Consider the following 20,026-nt stretch of genomic DNA (forward strand, 5'->3'; position numbering starts at 1 on the left):
TATTCAACAGAATTATGTGAAATATGGGAAATTAAGGCTATTATTTTAAGCTACATGGGAGGTCAAGGAGAAAATCCAGCTGGTCTGAGTTGCAGCTTCTCACCTGCAGTATGGAAAGCAGCATCAGGGCAGGATTTCAGCATTTCTGGAGCAAATCATTGCTCACAAACCCTGATCTCCAGGAACCCAGGCCATTCCCATTTCAGACCTCCTCCAAATAGCAGTGAATTTAGCCTTGACTTGCAAACAGCCTTGGCACCCATGGCTGTGCTGGATAAAAATGCCCTTCTAAAAATAACGGGGAAGTGGGGGAAGGAGCCTGTCCCCACATTCAGCATTTCAACACCAGCTCCACCAGCTTCCCCTCCCACCACAGCCAGGCATTGCTTCACCCGTGGGTACCCTGCTCTGAAATGTAAATATAGAATATGTCTATATATATGTTGATCTATATATATGCATATATATATATATATATATATATATACACATACAAATTTTTTAATTTTTTTTTTTTTTACAGGAGAGAGTACTGACAGGCCAGTGCTGTCTCTTTTGTCATGAACACCCTGCTTGGCCACATTCACACCCCATCACCTCTGTTTCTCTCCAGGTTTTCAGCCAGGCTGCCTCACACCTTGAGGTTTGGATGCAGCAGGGACTGCTGGAACTCCACATCCAATATCCCTGACCCCAGGCACAGACAGACATCTCCCTTGGGAAGGGGGACAGATGCTTGGGAAGGAGGGCAGAGCTGCTCACTCAGGCTCTGTCAGAATGGGAATAAAGGCCTCGTCTGTCTCCAGTCCTCTGCTCCTACACTGGGTCCATTATTTCTGTTTTTAAAGGACGTCTATTTGCTTTCAATTCAACTGCAGCCCAACCATAATAAGGATCAGTCTAATTCTGGCAGGAAGATTGTTGGCCAACTATTTTAAGTGTTTATTTTCCTGCTGAAGTCTCTGAGGGAGCATCTGAGCACTTAATGGCCACAGCCACTTCTTAGAAACCCACTGAGTTCATCACTGTGCCTCCATCCTGGCAGACACCTCCGTCATCCCACCTGTGCTGGCAGGACTTGGGGAAAAAGAAATTAATTCTCATCTTTAGCTTAATTTTTCAGTACCTGCCTGTATGTAAAAATGAGAATTCCACAGAGGGGATGTATGATTTGAGCAGAACACAGTACATTGAATTTTGCCTTCAGCTACTTTCTGTGAGGCCAAGATTTGCTCCAAGGTAGAGAAGGGGCACCAAGCTACCAGCACAACCCAGCTACGAGCAAGGTACTTTGTCAATATTCTGTATTTCCCCTTGGAATCAGCAGATTCCCACCACTGCTAAGGCATTTTAAAGGCTATTGCCAGGGCAAGACTAGAGTTTGGCACAGCATTTTTTGAGTTCCAGCTTGTGCTCTCAAAATCCTTCGTGTCCCCGGCTGCTCTTTCCGCCTCTTGCTATTTTCCTGGGACAAAAGTCTTGAGGCTGGAGCGCTTCCCACTGGCAGAGACCCAACAGCTTCCACTGAATGAGGTAGGAGAGAGCTTCGGAAGAGCTCCTAACATCTTCCCAGAGATGCTCAGTGCTTCCCTGGGAGCAGCCCTGGGAGGATGCTGAGGCTGGATTTGTGTCCCAGCACCTTGTGAACTCCGTGCTCGGCAGCATAAGGAGTGAGACAGCTGCCTGAATTCCCTCTGCTAAGGCAATGCAGGGACTCCCCTGACACCTCACTACCTCCCTAAATGCATGCTTTTAATAAAGAGCCAATTTAATTTCCCAAACACTGAGTCATCTCGTGTTATTACCTGGCATATGGTACCCAGAACAGCAGCCACAGCATCTTTTCCTTGAAAGAAGGATGTTTCTATTCCCTCCTCCATCCCTGGCTTTTACAACTCCTCTCCTTTCTTTTCCCTTTCAAGCAGAAATCCTCTTCCTTTCCCAACTCCTTCCTGGGCTGTGACGGGATTAATCCAGAAGCAGGGATGAAAGGAGGAGGTTGGGATGAGCAGCTCAGAGGGGCTGAGGGGAGCAGGGCTGCTCCTCCCGCATGGGGATGGGCTCGGCAGCTCCACTTTGCTCTTTGGACCTGGAGCCGCGCCAGCTCCTGGAGAAAAGTCCTCAGTCACCGGAAAGCTGCCCCTTCTTCCTGCTGGGACACGTGGATGATGAACGCCATGAGCAGCGTGGCCAGGGAGCCTCCAGCCCACGCGAGGTGGGAGCGCGACAGACACGGCACTGCTCCAGAGCCTGGCACCCACCCCACTGTGGGTTTGCCTTTAGCCACCCTGCTGCCACCCTGCTGCCACCCTGCTGCCACCCTGATGCCACCCTGGTGTCACCTCTCCACATCCCCCCACACCCCCTGGAAAAACAAACCCAGCTCCTTCTCACACGCCTACACACACTGTGCCCTGCAGGATGGGTCATTTCCCAAAAATCTCAGGCTGGAAGTCGTGTGTCCTGATCCAGAGCTCCTGATCCAGAGTCCCCAGTCCTGACACCTTCCAGCTTCCAGCAAGGATTCAGGCGAGTGCTTGGTGGCATTCTGTGACATTTTGTGATGTCCCCAAGCCTGTTGGGGCAGGAGTGGGGTGCAAGAAGATGTCCCAGCATGTGGGGCCAGAACCTGCCATGGGGTGCACAAAGAGGTCCCAGCATGTGGAGCCAGGAGCTGCTGTTCCCATCCAGGAGCTGAATTTCCACACGTCAGCGTGTTCACATGTTAATATTATGGGCTGGTGTTCTCTGCAGAGAGCGAGTTGCTCTAAATAACTATCTGAGAGGAATTGTTTTCAGGTTAAAGCCGACACCGGAATTCCGGAAAAATTAGCATTAACACAAGAATAGGTCACACCTTTTTTTCTCCCCCATACAGCAGGAGCGTCCCTGTGAAATCCTGGGCCTGGGGACTCTTGGTTTAGGGGCTGGAGGGGATGTGAGGAGGCTGCATGAGGAGATGAGCTGGGAAAAAAGGATGTGGGCAGAGCCGTTTTCTGCCCTGGTGAGCTCTGCAGCTCAGCCGTCACTGGAGAGATGCTATTGGCACTCAGATTAATAATTAAACCATAGTATGATCATAGATAAAAATATGAAAATCTAGGCAGTCCCCCTTTGCTTAAAATACAACAAAATAAAAAGAATCTGGAGCTAAATTAACAATGTGCTCTCCCAATTACAGCCACCCTCCGGTGAATATCAGGTTGTCATGACAACCTGCCCAGCAAACGATAAGGCCCAAAATAAAGCACAGCAGGGAGAGAGATCTTGGGAATCCGATTCTGCTGTCAAAGTAGAATTAAGGTTTCTTCAGAGGCCAGCAATTCTGGTGAATTTATGGATGCAGTCCTTGCATTGATGTTCGTTAACGTGATCCATTTATCCAGACGAGTGTGACAGTAGAACCAGACAGGGAGCAACAAAGAATCCATGGTTAGAAATAGTTAACCTCTTGAATACAACCCAGACCACAAGAAAAGGGGAATGATTGTTGGGTGAGTCTTTTTGAGAGCCTGGTGTGGTAAGCAGAAAGTGATTTAAATTGCTTGTAGGAACATTTCTGAGTGGCTCTGAGCACCAGAGTTGAAGGGATCCAGTGGACTAGAGAGACGTTTAAAAGGTGCTTAAATTCTGATTTTCACATTTCTTGTCCCAGAATTTTGTGTGTTTATATAGAAACACTTGGATTATCTGCCATGCACAAGGACTTTGGCAAGCTTGAGAAACGGGCCCGTGCAAACCTCATGAAATTCAACATGGCCAAACGCAAGGTCCTCCATGAGGGTTAGAGTAATCACAGGCACAAACACAGGCTGGCTGGAGAATGGATTGAGGGAGCAGCCCTGGGAGAAGGGAGAAGGTGCTGTGGGTGAGAGCTGGGCCTGTCCCAGCCTGAACCCCCTGTCCTGGGCTGATCCCCAGCGTGGGCAGCAGGGCAGGGGGATCCTGCCCCTGTGCCCCTGGGCTCAGGTGAGAGCCCACCTGCAGAGCTGCCCCAGCCCTGGCTCCAGCAGCACAAGGAGCTGGAGCTGCTGCAGCCAGTGCAGAGGAGGCCACGGAGCTGCTGCCAGGGCTGGAGCCCCTCTGCTCTGGAGCCAGCCTGGCACAGCTGGGGCTGCTCAGCTGCACCAGAGAAGCTCCAGGGACACCTCAGAGCCCCTGCCAGGGCCTGCAGGGGCTCCAGGAGAGCTGCACAGCCCCTGGGGACAAGGCAGGCAGGGACAGCAGCCAGGCAATGGCTCCCACTGCCACAGGGCAGGCACAGATTTTGGCACATTGGGAATTAGGAATTGCTGGCTGGCAGGGTGGGCAGGCCCTGGCCCAGGGTGCCCAGAGCAGCTGTGGCTGCCCCTGGATCCCTGGCAGTGCCCCAGGCCAGGCTGGATGGGGCTGGGAGCAGCCTGGGACAGTGGGAGCTGTCCCTGCCATGGCAGGGGGTGGGACTGGATGATCTTAAGGTCCTTCCCACCCACAGCATTCTGTGACTCTGTGAAACCCTTGCAGTCTCTTTCTCTTCAGCCCAGTTTAATCCCCGGTCCTTGAAGCCCAGCTCGATGCTGCTTTGTCAGAGACGATTGCGGCTCTGAACTGAATCCCGATGGATGCAGGTGAGGACACGCGAGTCGGTGTTTTCCCCTCCGCTGTCTTGGGTGGGTTAACACCGCCCCAAAGGCTGCTCTGAGCCCGGCTGATCTCTCACCAGCCCCGCAGGGTTTGGGACTCGCTGGCTGAGGGTCCCAGGGTTTGGGCATCTGGGGGTTCCCTGCCAGATCCCCGGCGTGCAGGACACGGGGGTCCCTGGTCACATCCCGGGGCTGTGGGATCCGGAGGTGGTGGATGTGGGGATCTCTGTGAGGGCCTGGGGTACGGGACCAGCCGATCCCCGCGGGGTGAGGGGTGCGGGGGTCACTGTCACAATCCGGAGTCCCGGATCGGGGGAGTCCTCCCTGTCAAATCCACGGGATGCGGGACTCCTAGATCCCTGTCACTTTATGGGATTGCGGGGTCCGGGCGGTCCCCGTCAAAGCCCGGCTTGCGGGATGGGGGAGTCTCCCTCGGAGCCCCGGCGGTGCAAGAGGCGGGAGGTCCCTGTCAGATCCCGGGGGTGGGAGGGTCCCGGGGTCCCTGCCGGATCCCGAGGTTGCGGGGTCCGGGAGGTTCCCGTCAGAGGCGCCGGGCTGCGGCACTCGGGGCGTCCCCGTCCGATCCCCGCCCTGCGGCCCCCCCGCGGCGGGCAGGCCGCAGCCCCGGACTACATCTCCCGTCAGGGCCGGCGCGGGCCGCGGGCGGAGCGCGGCGCGTCACTGCCCGCCGCCCCGGCCCGTCCCTCTGCCGAGCCGGAGCCGGAGCCGGAGCGTCCTCCCGGGCGGCGCCCCCGGAGCCCCCCGCGCCCCCCGCAACCCCGCGCCGCGCCCATGACCCCCTCAGCGGGGCACTGACCGCGCCCGGCCCCGCACGGTAAGCGCGGCCCGGGGGGGACGTGACACAGCACCGGCCGGGGGGGAGCGAAGGGGGGCGGCGGGGGGAGCGCATCCCGGCTTTTGTCTCCCTCGGAAAGACGCGAACCCCGCGGGGGCGTGCGGGTCGTGCCGCCGATGGAGCCGGTTTCTGAGCAGGTCTCGGTGCTGGCGGTGTCGCGGCGGCCTCGCCTCGGGGGGGTGCCCCCCGCTCGGTGACAGCCCGTGCGTGGCCGTGGGGCCCCCCCGGGATGCGGCGCTGCCGACGGAGAGCTCCGGGGCTGGGTTCGGGTGTGCTCCCCGCCTCTGGAAGCTTCCCGGGCGCTCCGTTCGGCCGGAGAAGGGCAGGGCTGCCCCCCAGCCGCGCCCCGGGCGAGCCCCCCGTGGGCAGCAGCGCGGGGAGCCCAGCGCGTCCCCGCCGCAGCAGCCGCGGCCATCGGCGGCCCCGCGGCGGCAGAGCCGGCGGCAGAGCCCGCACAGCGGCACCGCCGCACAAAGGTGCCCGCCGAGCATCCCCGCCGTTCCCCTGGGATGGTCCCGGCTGGGAGCGGCGCCCACCCCGCCGCAGGAGCGGCCCCCGGGCTGGGTGCGGGTGTAGCGGGCTCGGAGGGCTCGGCAGGGACCCGGTTTTGTTGTCGTTCTACGGTGATCGTTTTCCTGCAGAGTCACTCTGGCTGCACGTGCTCTCGGGGGCCGTGGTGGGTGACAGGAGGGGACAACAGATGCTGTGGCAGCGGAGCAGCCGGCAGCCGTGGGATGTTTTTTGCCGCAGCTGCCCCCAGAAATGCTGGACTCTGGGGGCACAGTTGTTGGGTGTCACTGGCCTCCCCGTGCCTCAAAACTCAGTCCTTGGAGTGGTTTTTCCATAGAATGAGACCAAGGTTCACCTCCCGGGGCCATTCCCTGGGTAAGGCTTCTCTGGAAAGGGTGATTCCCACCCATGAGATCCCACAGTGGACGAAGCAGCAAGGCCATTAGGTTGGAAAGGGGCAGGTGCTGTTTCTCAGTGCCCCAGAACCTGTGTGCTTCCCTCAAATGGGCATTTCCACGTGCCCATGGGTGCCACATTCATTCCTTCTCCAGTAATCCACTCTGCTCTTCCTCCACCACTCAGGTGGGTGTGGGATGAAGGTTAAAATCACAGCTTCGTTAACAGAAATTGAAGAGATGGGAGGAAGCAGAAGATAGATTAAGCTTCCAGGTTGTGTCTTTCAGTGCAAAGATGCCAAAATAAGAGCAAATCATTTCATAGTCCCTTCTCTACAAAACCTGGGAAGGCTTTTTGATGGTGGACCATCATCTGAGCATCCACATTGTGGCAGGGGTTGCCACACAGGATGGGGGAAGAAACCTCCCACTCTGCTTAAGATTTATGTGACCTTGACTAGCAAATATTCACACCTTGTCTCCAGTGAGTGGAAACAGCCATTCGGTTGTGTCCACCAACGTTATTTTTCCCTGTGAGTCTCATAAAGGCTTTTCTCTGCCATTGCTGAGCCCAAGGTTCAAGAGCAAAACCTTGTGCTGCATTTGATCCCCTCAAGCCTTGGGTAAGATTTGTAGGCTGTGGTTGCCCTGCACTGAGTGTGTTATCTTTGGCACAGACGAGCAGTGGCTGTTTTGGGAAGCTCAGGCTGTGGTTTTTTTTTTTTTTATCATTTATAAGACCTCAGGTTGCTTTTAGAGCAGAGGAGCTGCAGTTGGGTGCTGCTGCAGGTGAAGGTGATGCAGGGAAGCAATTTGTCTTGGGTGATCTGGGGGGTGAAGCCCAGCACCTAGATGGATGAAAGACTGGAGAGAATTTGTGGAGATGAGCTGAACTCCAGCTCTGCCTTTGTGATGCCATTTGGAAGAGGGCTGAGGTACCTGAGGGGCTTGGCTGGGTTTGTTCTGGCCTGATCCACAAATGGCATGGGAATGGTCTCTGGAGGGTTCCTAAAAGCCATGAAAAATGGAATGCAAAGCATGGAAACATGCTTGATGGATGTTAGCCCTGCATCCAGACTGTGGAAGGGAAGATGGTGGGATGCTGGCTTTATCTCCAGAAGTCTCTTCTTCAGCACTTGATTTTGAATGAGGATAACAATACTCTTTTTTCCCTCTGGAGTACTTCATGTTGAGGTGAACTGGGTGATTGAGTTTATTCTGCTGTGATCTCCTGGTGAGGACAAACTGTGCTGTATTGACTTTCCCCTTCTTTACCAATTTGTCTGTGGCTCTCTCCCGTTTCTCCTTGCAGCCATCCTTGCTCCTGCTTGGTTTTTCCCCAGCAGGAAGGGTCTGAAATTGTGGTAGTTGAGATTCACTGGTTGAGATTTTGCCCACAATCTCTGCAAAGCAGCAACAAAACCCTTCTGAACCTAATTTAATTTCATGTTCTTGCTGCTCAGTTGAGCCTTTGGGGTCCTGTGTGTTTGTCAGGAGTGAGGCTAAAAGTACAGCTAGACCTGTGTTTTCTGTGGAAGCTGGGGGCAGCTTTTTCAAGAGCTGTTTGAGACACATTCAGCATTCTTCCTTTACGTTCTGATGGAGTAATTAAATATCATCAGTGATTTCACTGTTTTTCACTTTGGCAGAAGTGTTAAGATATTTATGTTACACTATTGTTGTTTTTCAGAGCTAACATTTTGCCACTCTGTTTGGGCTATGATCAGGTTGGGGAAAGGACAACAGGAGATTGGAAGTGTTGAGGCTTCTGTTGAGTAATCTCCATAAATGCCTCAGGATGTTGTGAAACTCCTTGGAGAAGGGGCAGTTCTGCCACTTGAGGACAATTAGCAGATTACTGTGTCCTCTGAAATGAAGGGCTGCTGTAGCCAACCAGTCATCTTCTGTTTGTTTGAGACTCCGGCTATTTTATTTTTATTTATTTACATACATTCTTGCATATGTGTATATATATTCACTTACAACGTAGATGCCTTGCTGGTGATCCTGAGAGAAGCGTGTTCCCCCCTCAGTTCAGACTGAAATGGGAGCAACATTGGATGTTCTTAAAACTTTGGTGCGTTTAAGCTTCCCTGCTGAAATGAGAGGTTTTGTTTCTTTCACGTCTGCCTTGAGCTGTGCCATGGTCAGTCTTGGTTTGCTGGATTTTGCATTGTCATTGTCGTTCTGAAGTGCAGAGGTGCCTCAACAGTGGCCAGGAATGGGAGGTGATGCCTCTGTCATGGATGAATTGCAGAAAACTTATGATGGAAAATTAATAGATTTGAGACTTTTCTGCTTTGAGTTAGCTCTTGGAGAGTCCTCTCAGGCAGTCTGTGTGACACTGAGATTTTAGGCACCCCAGGGTGGTTGGGAGCAGCCTTGTGCTCACTCCAGAAAGGCACTGCTCCTGTCTCCTGTCCTGCACACACACCCCTCAGCCTCCCTGTCCCCCAGGCATGCAGCAGTTGTGGCCCAGGAGAAGAAGAACCTGGTTTCTGGGCTGGTGGGAGAACCTGTGGTGACAGAGCCAAACCTGTGCCTGTGCCATCTCTGCAGGACCAGTCCTGCCACACCTGTCGGCCAGGAACCTGCTGCAGGTGCATTTCACAACGTGCAGACATTTATCGAGGGCGTCTCCTCTGTGGCAGCTGGCTCAGCTTCGTCTCCCTCCCCTGCCTGGCTGCATCCGTGCAGGGGGTGGGGAGGTGCTGGAGAACATCTGTATTCCCACCGGGATGGGGAGGGGTATGGGTGGGGTAGCATGGATGTGGTGGGGCTGTCCCTGGCATGGAAAGCAGGGCTGGGTGGCTCTGTGGTGTCCCCGTCCCCTGTGTCGCATTGTGCCTGGGTGACCTGAGGGTGCACGTGGCTGCCCACAAGCTTCTTCTTTCTCACCTGTGGTTGGAATGGGTCTGTTGGGTTTGCATGGCCAGGTTTTGGTAATGGGGGGAGTTGCCAGGGTGGCTTCTGTGAGGAGCTGCCAGGAGCTTGCCCCATGTCCCGCCAGCTCCAGGACAGACCCCGTGGCCAAGCCCATCAGAAATGATTGTGACATCTCTGGGATAACAGATTTAAGAAGAAAATAAAATGGTTGCCAGTCACTGGCAGTTGTTACTGTGGTCAGAGAGGAGTGGGGTGAGAACATGTGAGAGAACAACTCTGCAGACACCGAGCTCAGGCCAGGAGGAGGGGCAGGAGCTGCTCCAGGCACCTGAGCTGAGATTCCCCTGCAGAGCCTGGAGGGTGTGGGGATGCAGAGACGCACCTGCAGCCCCTGGAGGAGCCCACGCCAGAGCAGGGGGTGCCTGGGAGAGGCTGTGATCCCCTGGGAAGCCAATGCTGGAACAGGGTCCTGGCAGGGATATGCTGATCTGTGGAAACAGGAGCTCAAGCTAGGGCAGGTGTCCTGATACGACTTCAGGGGGAACCCATGCTGGAGCAGCCTGTCCCTGAAGGACTGCAGCCCATGATCCATGCTGCAGAAGCTCATGGAGAATTGTTGCCCATGGGATGGACTCACACTGGAGAAGTTCATGTAGACCTGTCTCCTGTGGGAGGGACCCCACACTGGAGCAGGGTGAGGACTCTGACTTCTCTCCCTCTGACTTCTCTCCCTCTGACTTCTCTCCCTGAGCAGTGGCCGGAACATCTTGTTCTGAGCTGGTCATAACCCTCATTCCTGTCTCCCTGCACCAGCAAGGGAGGAGGTAGAGCTGGGAAGGAGGGAGGAGTGAGGGTAAGGTGGTTTTGAGATTTATTTTACTTGTCATTATCCTGCTCTTACTGTGTTGTTAATAGATTCAATTAATACTGCAAATTCAAGTCTGTTTTCCCCATGATGGGATTTGGGGAGGGATCCCTCACAGTCCTTATCTCAAGTCATGACCCTTTTGCTCTATTTTCTCTCCCCTGTCCAGCTGTGGAGGGGAGTGAGATATCTGCTTTGGTGTTTGCCTGGATTCCAACCAAGGTCCACCCACTGCAACTGGCCTTAACACAAAAAAAACCCAAAAAAAAACCCCCCCCCAAAAAAAAAAAACCCAAAAATAACCAACTTCTCCCTCCTTTGGGAGCAGGCTCATCTCTCTGGGACTGGTTTGTACAGGCTGTTGCACCCTGGAGAGGCTTCACCTCCACTGGAGCCTGCCCTGCAGCAGAAGCTACTGGGAGACACAGCTGCCACCAGCTTGCTTGCCCAGGCACCTGCAATGCAATTGCAATTAGCAGGGTTCATAATTATTTCTGAAAAATGCTTTTGAGCTCCTGAAATCCTGCAGGAGCTGTGTGGCTTGGCTGGCATTCACCCAGGACCTTGGGAGAAGCTGGTGTTCACAACCAAGCTGTTGCCAGTTGTGTTGGGTGGCTGCTGGCCTGGGGCACGAGCAGTTGGGTTGGCATGGGAGGCTGTGGCACAGGAGGGTCCCTCACATCAGCTGTGCCATACCATGTGTTTGGGATCTCACCCCATGAACCCCCAAATTAGTGTTGGGATGGTCTGCTGCCAGGTCAAGCACTGATAGGGCAAGGGGGAATGGCTTTAAGCTGAAAGGTGGTAGATTTGGGTTGGATGTTAGGAGAAAATGCTTCTCGGTGAGGATGCTGAGGTCCTGGCCCAGGGTGCCCAGAGCAGCTGTGGCTGCCCCTGGATCCCTGGCAGTGCCCCAGGCCAGGCTGGATGGGGCTTGGAGCAGCCTGGGACAGTGGAAGGTGTCCCTGCACATGGCAGGAGGTGCAACAGGATGGTCTTTAAGATTCCTTCCAACCCAAACCATTCTGGGATTCCATGTTTCTATGAAATACGCAGTTGTGACCCTGAGATTTTCACATAATTTGATTAAATCTCTCAAGTCTATCTGTGCTACCACAGTGCTTTTGAGCTACAACAGAAATGCACTGCAGATGTTTCAGGGGTCTTGGCTGCCCCCAGCTTTGAGCACCTCTCTTGTGAAGCCAAAGCTTTGTGAGGCGACATGGAGCTGGTTTTGGGTGGAGCAGCCTTGGGTGAGCCTGGTGCTGGGGCAGCTTTGCAGAGGTTGGGCTCACCTGTGCCTGTGAGCTGCTACTCCTCATGTGTGGTCCATGGGGATGTCATTTTGGGGCCACCAGCTTCTGCAGGTGGCCTTGAAGGATGGCAGTGTCTGCAGAAACTCTCCTTGGTGTTTGTTAGTCAGGGATTTTGCAGGAGTTAACCTGGAGTAAATTTTAAAGGACGTTTTCATCCTGCATAGAATTGTGTGCTGCAGTCACTGGCAGGTGTATGGTGTAGTCTAGGGCCAGCCAGCCAGCCCAAAGCAGCAGTCTGCAAATCATGGAATCAGGATCACCAAGGTTGGAAAATACTTCTAAAAGCACCAAATCCTATCATCAATCCAGTACCACCACCATGTTCACTACCAAATTGTGTCCTGAAGTGCCACATCCACATGCTTTTGGAACACTTCTGGGAATGGGGACTCCACCACTGCCCTGGGCAGCTTGTGCCAGTGCCTGGCCACCCTTTCAGTGGATAACTTTTTCCAAATACCCAATTTAACTTCCCCTTGTGCAGCTTGAGCCCATGTCCTCTATCATGTCACTTATAACCTGGAAGAAGTGTCTGGCCCCCACCTGGCTGCACCCTCCTGTCAGGGAATTTTGGAGAGCGAGGATGTCCCTTCTGAGCCTCCTTTTCTCCAAGCTAAATGCTGCTTTGTTTTTGGGTGCTGCATTTCCCTGTATTACCCATCCAGAAGCAAATCCCCTGGGGCTAGAGGACTCCTGGGCGCCGTGTCCAACTGCAGTGAAGCCAGGGAGCATTTTAATAACATGTCATCAAAAATACCATGTTGTGTGTCTCAGCAGGAGAAGAAAAGGAAGCAGGAAGGGTTGTGGTTGTGCTGTGATTGTCAGCTGGAGGTTAATAACAATGTTTTATGTTTAAGAAGGTGTTTGCTTTGCACAGCGAGAGGAGAGAGGAGTGTATGCCTGAACCCACGGGAATTGTATTCCCTTAAATCAGGGCATATCGTTGATATGGGTGGCTCTGGGAATGTTTCTTCCCAGCCAGACGATCACCTTGGAGGTGTCTTTGTTTTTATTTTCCTTTGGCTTAGGAAGCTGGGCTGGTGATGGTGAAATTTGCAGCAGTAATTTTTGCAGCAGGAGGTTTTACAGGAGGACATAGAGGCTCGGGGGGTGCTTTGAGAAATGATTTCTGCATTTTTCTTGCCGTGTGCACCTTTCATCCTTGTAAGAAGATGAACCAGGTGAAGTTTTCAGGTTCCTGGCTGTGATGCCTGCAGTGATCTCTAAAGGAAGAGGAGGCCCCAGGTGTGGATGAAGGCTGTGCTGAGGTGGTGGACAATTTTCTCTCCCAGCTTTTCCCCCTTCTTTTGAGATCAGCAGTTTCTCACACCCTGACAGCAGCTCTGCAATGAAACACACACTTCTGGAAAGCTCTTGTGGTGGATGCTGAGTTCTCCATCTCTCCCTGCATCCCTGCTCTGTCCATCCCTGTGCTAGCCAGGCACAGGCAGATGAGTGTTTTTCCTGCCTTTGCAGGTGCTCAGAGCAGCATCAGTCATGGGCAGGGCATCACAGCCCCGTGGAGTGTCAGCAGAGCCGCAGCATCCCTCCCTGCCAGGATGCTCTTAGTGCCAAGATTCACCTCAGGGCACTGGTCCTCCCCCGATCCTGCATTTTGGAGCATCTGCAGAGCACACATTGTTTTTCTCAAAATTGATTTTGAGAAAAAGCACTTGCTTCAGTTTTTTTTTTTATAGATATATTTTTGTCACATAGGGTGAAAGATTCATTTATTGACTGCAGTCACTTTGAAGCTTCTCCCCTGTTTTTATGCTTGCTTTTTTTTTTTTTTTTGAATGAGCAGAAATGAGGCTTATGCACTCAGACTAACTGTCACTTGCTATTCTTCCAGAACCTTTTTTAATATCTAATATCAGCCAAATTTGACAGAGGAGGGCACATTTTGGAGATAAGAACTTACAGGCTGTAAGAAAGAGGGTAGAAAAGGGAAATGTAAATTCTTTCTTGTCTGCAAGGAGAGGCTGCATCAGTCGTAAACCTAAATAATGTCTGTCTGGGTGCAAGCAGGTTGGTTAATTCTTAAGCAAATTACCTTAGTAATTCACTACAATTCATTTAAGGAAATAAACACAAATAATTTTCATCACAGGAAAGGAGGAGTTGGCTGCAGGGATGCTGCCAGGGAGGGTGTGTTTGGATGATGCTAGATAACTTTTAAAGGTCCCTCTCCTCTCCTCTCCTCTCCTCTCCTCTCCTCTCCTCTCCTCTCCTCTCCTCTCCTCTCCTCTCCTCTCCTCTCCTCTCCATCAAGTGTTACACTGTGACTGCTCCTGATAGTGATGTTCCGTGTGTTATCACCTACAAGCTCACACAGAGTCCTTGCAGGCTGAGGTGTGGGTAAATTCTGTCCCCAAAAGCTTCCTTGGACACTTGCCAGGCTCAGCACAGTTTCCCATCAGGACTGAGGTCACGGCTGGCAGCATCACCTGGAGAGGATGAGGCAGCATTGCAGTGGCTTTTCAGCATCAGCCATGGTCCATGAGCTTGCCTTGGAGCTGGAGCTGCTGGTACAAGTGATTAGTGAGCTTCCAGTTCCCAGAGGAGCCAGGGGTGGTGTTCTGCCCCTCTCTGCTCTTGTCCCCATTACAGCTGCAGCAGGAGGCTGCCTCTTCTGTTCCTTTCCCTTCTGCTGTCACTGTGTGCACTTTGATTTTTGTTTTTTTAAACTTTTTTTTTTGTTGTTTTTTACACCGGGGATTCTCTTCCTTTTTTGTCAGCTCAGAGAATGATTTTCCTTACGCTCTTCTCTATTTAGGGCTGTGGGGGAGGAAGTGACTCAGCCTTTCCCCCCACTCTGATTTGCAGAGTCATCCCTTGCTGGCTTTGCCGAGTTTTTCCTTGAGCACCTCCAGTTATGCTGGCTTCATTCAGCAGGAGCATTCCCACCTCATTCCGGCAGGGAAGGGCACAGAGGGGAAGGATGAGCCCTCAGCAGGACCTTTCCCTGTGCCAGGAGCAGAGTGAAGCAGAGAGCAGGCCGTGCTGCCAGACCTGTGGCAGCTCCAGGTCTCCTGTCTGCTCCTTGGCCGTGCGGACATCTGTGAAGGAAGGATCAGCCAAATGGAATTTCCAGGGCTGGCCTGGTCATATTGTAAAAAACGATGGAAAGTGATGTCATGGGCTCTCCCAGGAGGGGAGGTGGCTCATGCGGTGCTGCTGGCCCTGCTGGAGGATGCCCTGCTCGCCTGGGTGATGCTGGGCGGGGTGGGTGATGGATGGGTGGTGACACGGGCTCCGTGCAGGACCGCTGCCAGCTTGCCTTTCATGGCAGGGCTGAAACGGCTGCTAAATACCACGGAGGACACACACTGCCTGCTCTGCTCTCCACAGGGCTTTCAGACACTGCTGCTCTGCAAGGAAGCCGATAAATCATCTGCCACTCTAAGTGATACCAGGCATTCTGGTGTCCCATGTATAAAAAACAAGTGCATTAGTTTTGGGTTAATTATTCTTCTACCCTGGAAGCCAGTATAGCTCTGCTTTTCTCAAAGGGGAGAAGGGCAGATAAAAAGGAGATGAAACTCCCAATCCCTCTAGAATCTTTCCACTCTGCTCCCAAATCAGATACTCAAAACCCTAAGAGCAATTTTGATCTTCTGAGGGAATTCCAGCATGCATCGCTTACTGCTTTGCTTTATAACACTAGGAAGTCTGGCATCAAAAATTAATATTTGTATGGTGGTGAGGGTAATGCTGGGAAGGACAAAGTTGGTCTTCATCTAGAAATACTCCACTAAGCTCTCTTGGGTTTAGACTTGATTGTGTTCATCTTTTTTCTCCTCTTTTAAAAAGTACAGCCACATCATGAACCTGTCCTCGCAGCATCCTGTGCTCTGCCTTAGGCCATATTAGCTGCCTTCTGAACAGCTCTGTCTATTGATTAAAGCATTAGGAGGAATGTCTACTTGGAAGCAATGGGTTTGATTAGCCGATTATTTTAACAAAAAAAAGAGGTGAGCTTTGATTAAAAGTACAGAGGGAACTGTAGTGACTGTTTTCAATGTGCTGGAAGGGAAGTCAGAGCACATAACCAAATGAGAGCATTGGTCAGGATGTTAATGAGGGGAGTTTGGAGGCTGAAGGTCAACACTGTGCATGACATCTTCTGCATGACCTAGGAATATGGAAAATTATTTGTGTGTATTTAATAGGGGCTGCTGGTTTTTGGCTAGTGAACTGTAGTGAGTGTAGGCACTTCATGGTTGCATGAAGCACACAGGAAACAGTGGAGTCTGTAGGATGCTATTCTTGTGTGAAGGTTGGGTTTAACTTGGATCAGTCAGTCAGTGGAGTAATTACATCCTGAAGTACTTAATGAATTCAGAAAATCATACAATCCTGGAATGGCTTAGATGGCAAGCATCCGGTTCAATCCCCTGCCATGGGCACGGACACCTTCGAGGTTGCTCCAAGCCCCATCCAGCCCGGCCTGGGGCACTGCCAGGGATCCAGGGGCAGCCACAGCTGCTCTGGGCACCCTGGGCCAGGGCCTGCCCACCCTGCCAGCCAGCAATTCCTAATTCCCAATGTGCCAAAATCTGTGCCTGCCCTCTGGCAGTGGGAGCCATTGCCTGGGTGCTGTCCCTGCCTGCCTTGTCCCCAGGGGCTGTGCAGCTCTCCTGGAGCCCCTGCAGGCCCTGGCAGGGGCTCTGAGGTGTCCCTGGAGCTTCTCTGGTGCAGCTGAGCAGCCCCAGCTGTGCCAGGCTGGCTCCAGAGCAGAGGGGCTCCAGCCCTGGCAGCAGCTCCGTGGCCTCCTCTGCACTGGCTGCAGCAGCTCCAGCTCCTTGTGCTGTTGGGGACTCCAGATGCTCTGCAGGTGAGGTTTCACCTGAGCAGGGCAGAGCTTGGATTTTCTACAGCTGACAGGTGGGGAAAGCTTGCTGGTGTCAACACAGCTGTGTGGACTGCAAGCAGGAGGCTTCACAAAACCATCCTGCGCTGTTTGTTATTGTTTGGGCTGTTCTGGGGATCTGTTGTGGGTTGTAGGGGCAGGTGAGAGTATTGATGAGGTGTTCAGAGAGAAGCACCTTAGAAAAACAATGTGGAGGCTCCAGTGAGGGATTCTCTGCCTCCACTGTTAAGAAAAGCAAATGTCTTTTGGAAGGTGGTGGTTGTACTCAAATCAGTGCAAGGAGGGAGAGTGGAAAGCCCAAGCATAGGTGACTGGTTTCTGTGCTCTGGGCTGGAGGTTGGGCTCCAGTAATAAATGGCCAAATCAGAGAGTGGCAGATGATGGCACGGGGGGGAGGAAGAGCCAGGAGCAGGTTGGAGCACTGAGCACATCCTGCTCTTTGGTCTGCCCTTCCTGTTTGCTTCATCTGGGGTCAAACATCTGGATGTGATCTCAGTCCAGCCCACGCTCTGGGCCTGCCGCTGTGGCTCTTTCAAGTCCTTGAGCCCCACCAGCATGGGCAGAGCTGATGGCAAACCATCCAGGAAGGAGGAGATGAGTAAAAAAAGCTTCAGTCTCCCTTTCTCCAGGGAAAAGTGCATGCATTCCCTGTTCAGCACTCACTGCATGGGACCATCCTCTGCCTCCCAGAGCAGGCAGCTTTGCTCAATGGGATTGTCATGTACTTGAATTTCATGTCAGCCCATTTCCTCTCCTAAAGGTCAGCCTGACCTTGCTGTGTTAGGAAGTTTCTTTTGGTTTTCATTGAGCTTGAGGCATATCTTTCTTGCTTTGTTGTGGAAGTCTGGGCTCAGGGAAGATCTCCATAGGTAAGATCCTGGAGTTATTCTGGGTAGAAGTAAGCTCCTCTGGTCCAGCCCTATGCTCAATGCAGAGCCAGCTTCAACATCAAACCTGCTCAGGGCCTCCTCCAGCTGGGTCCTGCTGCTGTTTCCAAGCTGCACACCCAGACCTCTCACTCGAGTTACGTGTTGGCTGCTGAACCACAGCTCAAAGCAAAGGAATTTTCCAGTATCCCATCAGAGTTTCCCAAGCTTCACCTACCGATCCGCAGACCTGGAGCAGAGCAGCTGCAGCTGTTTGCTGCTGGAGGAGGCTTTCTGCAGCTGGTGTTTCCCATGCCCCTGGCATTCTGCTGCCCCGGGACTCTCAGCTCCTGGGAGGTGTCAGCACTCCCGGGTGGAGCGGTGGCCCGTGTGTGTGCTGGGGAGGCTTATCGCCAGCTGACCTAATTATTGTAATCTCGCTCTTCCCTAGATGGTGCAGGTTTCCTTGGCTCTCAGGAGGCTTCATGGGTTTTTCCAAGCTGTTCTTTGATTTATTGTCTGTCTCCTAATAATAATGTTCTTTCGCTCAGGCTAGATGAAGCCTGCGAGTAAGGTTGTAGCCAGGGAGGGTGTAATACTTGTGAACTGCTTTTCCTGCTCCAGTGGCCATCCTGCTGGGTTTGGTGGTCCCAGCCTGCCAGACTTTCCAGGCAGCCTTCCTGCAGGGATTTCTGGCTGCCATGGTCTCCATCACAGCTCCCTCCTCTTCCCCCTGCCCTGATTGTACACGTGCATCATCTTTCTGCAGAAATCCTCTGGCTGCCAAAGTTAACAGGTGAAAACTGTGCAGTGCCACTTTCTGCCCAGCTCTTGTTTGCAGAGTTGTTGCCAGTCCCTTTTTTTCTTTAGTTACCCATCCCATTCTATTTGTTACCTATTCCATTTTTTTGTTGACTATCCAATTTTTTCTTCTTTTCTATCCCTTCTTTTATGTTGCCTGTCCCATTTTTATGTCCCTTATGCCCCATCTCATTTGTGTTGTTCTTCTTGGTTCCTTTTTTTTTTATTTGTTTGTTTTCGGGTTTTGGTTGGTTTTGGGTTTGTTTTTGGAGTTTTGGCCTATCATGGATTTTTAATCTCTATCCCATTTTTTCTTCCTTTTGCTCTACCCATTGTGGTTTCTCCCTTCTCTACCTGCCTCTTTTCCTGTTTATAATATGTTTATTTGGCTACAGGTGAAGGCCACGTGCCTTTTAGAGGTGCCAAATTCTTATTTTTTCCAGCAAGACAAGGATTTGCAGCATGTTAACAGGGTTTAACATGTACTTCAACATTAAAAATATAAAGCCTAAGACAGAAAGAAAAAAATTAAATCCAGCCCAACAACAAAACATTGCAACCTGGGATAAATTTGCTCTATTCAGGCACTTGATTTTCTTCCTGTAAGCTGTAGCTGGGATTTTGGAGCTCAGAGCTGCACGGCTGGGCAGAGAATAACTCACGTAACGCGGTGCCTCCTCGCAGGAGCAGGGCTTACTGCTAAGCTTCCCAGTTAAACCACCTGATGGGATCAGCAGAGGTTAGCAGCACCGCAGGGGCTTGGTGGCAGAGGGCTTGGAAAACAACAAGTCAGCAGCACTGCCCTGAAAACCTGTTTTGTTTGGGGCTTTTTGTCCCCTCGCCCTGCACGGGATCCGGTTGGACCTGAAAGGGAGCGGAGAGGATGGAGCGGGGCATCACACCAGGCTGTATCTGCTGGGGTTTCTGCACCCCTGGGTGTTATCTTGTGCACTGCCTGATAGTCTCTGGAGAGTAAAAATTTTCTCCTGCGGCAGAGCAGCCCGTGGAGGAGCTGGGACCAAGCCAAAGCAGAGGCGTTGCTGGGAGGTCAAAGCCTGAAAGGGCTGGCACGGGGCTTGTGCCTGGTGTGACACCTTGCCAGCAGAACTGGGGCCGTACCAGTGCCCCCTCTTTGTGAGAGAGTGTGAGTTCCCATTTTCCTTATTTCCCTCTGTAGAAAGGGAGGTTCCTAACTTTCTAACTTTCAGGTGGATTGCAGTAACACTTTAAATTGCAAATCTTCTTTCCTGAAGCACTGCTGCGTCCTTTGGGTGGGTGCCCCAAGTTATCCTCATATTCTCAGTGAATACTCTTCAACACCAGGCCATAAAAGAGATAGTTAATGCTAACTCCATTTTTTTGTTAATTAGCCTGTAGAAAAATCATAGTGCTAAGGATAGTTGTGGGAAATAAGGGTGTTTTTGGCTGTGTTCAATGAGAATAGATATTTTTATTTTGTTGAAATGGGAAACAAAATAATGTCAAGTCCCATTTCAATCCAAAATGAAATGTGGTTTAAATTATTTTGCACTATAATGGCGAGTTGTGGAAATTCAGTGTACATCACCACAAAATAAAACAAAAAATCCTTTGTTAAAAAATACAAAACTCTAAAAAAAAATGAAACCATTTTTTCAGCGTTTCCTTCCCAAGTGGTTTGGCTGCAGTGACTTGACCAAATCTATTTAAAATTCATCAAGCCAAATCTGGAGTGGTGGCAAACAAGTAATTTTAAAAAAATTATTATTGTTGTTATGTGATAGGTTCAGACTTTTGTTTCTTCAAGGGTGAATTTTTTTCCTCTGGGGACTGTGACAGAGGAGAAACATGACCCTTGTCTCACACTGGTCAAAGGGACAAGTGAGGCTTGAGTGCCAGGTGTCACCTCTGGTTCCTGGTGCTGGCAGGCCTTTGGATATCGTGGACATGTGGGAATGCTCATCATCATCAGGGTGTTCCCAGGGACCAGGGTCCTCAGGAAGCACTGGCACAAAGTTTCCATCCCTGGAAATGTCCAAGGCCAGGCTGGATGGGGC

The 20,026-nt window shown here is 52.0% G+C and overlaps 1 protein-coding gene across 2 annotated transcripts in view; it reads left to right on the forward strand.

Annotated features, from left to right (window-relative positions):
* The first annotated feature begins 5,382 nt into the window (after positions 1–5,382).
* The window catches only part of CTIF (cap binding complex dependent translation initiation factor), a 146,087-nt gene continuing 131,443 nt past the window's right edge, over positions 5,383–20,026 (forward strand). For both annotated transcript variants that reach the window (XM_054283461.1, XM_054283462.1), the window contains exon 1: positions 5,383–5,457. The gene's annotated coding sequence lies outside the window, so the exon portion shown is untranslated. The remainder of the gene's footprint in view (positions 5,458–20,026) is intronic.

Source organism: Melozone crissalis, unplaced genomic scaffold (assembly GCF_028551555.1).
Source record: "Melozone crissalis strain CALT ecotype California unplaced genomic scaffold, PUWL_Pcris_2 ptg000036l_1, whole genome shotgun sequence".
NCBI classification, from domain to species: Eukaryota; Metazoa; Chordata; class Aves; order Passeriformes; family Passerellidae; genus Melozone; species Melozone crissalis.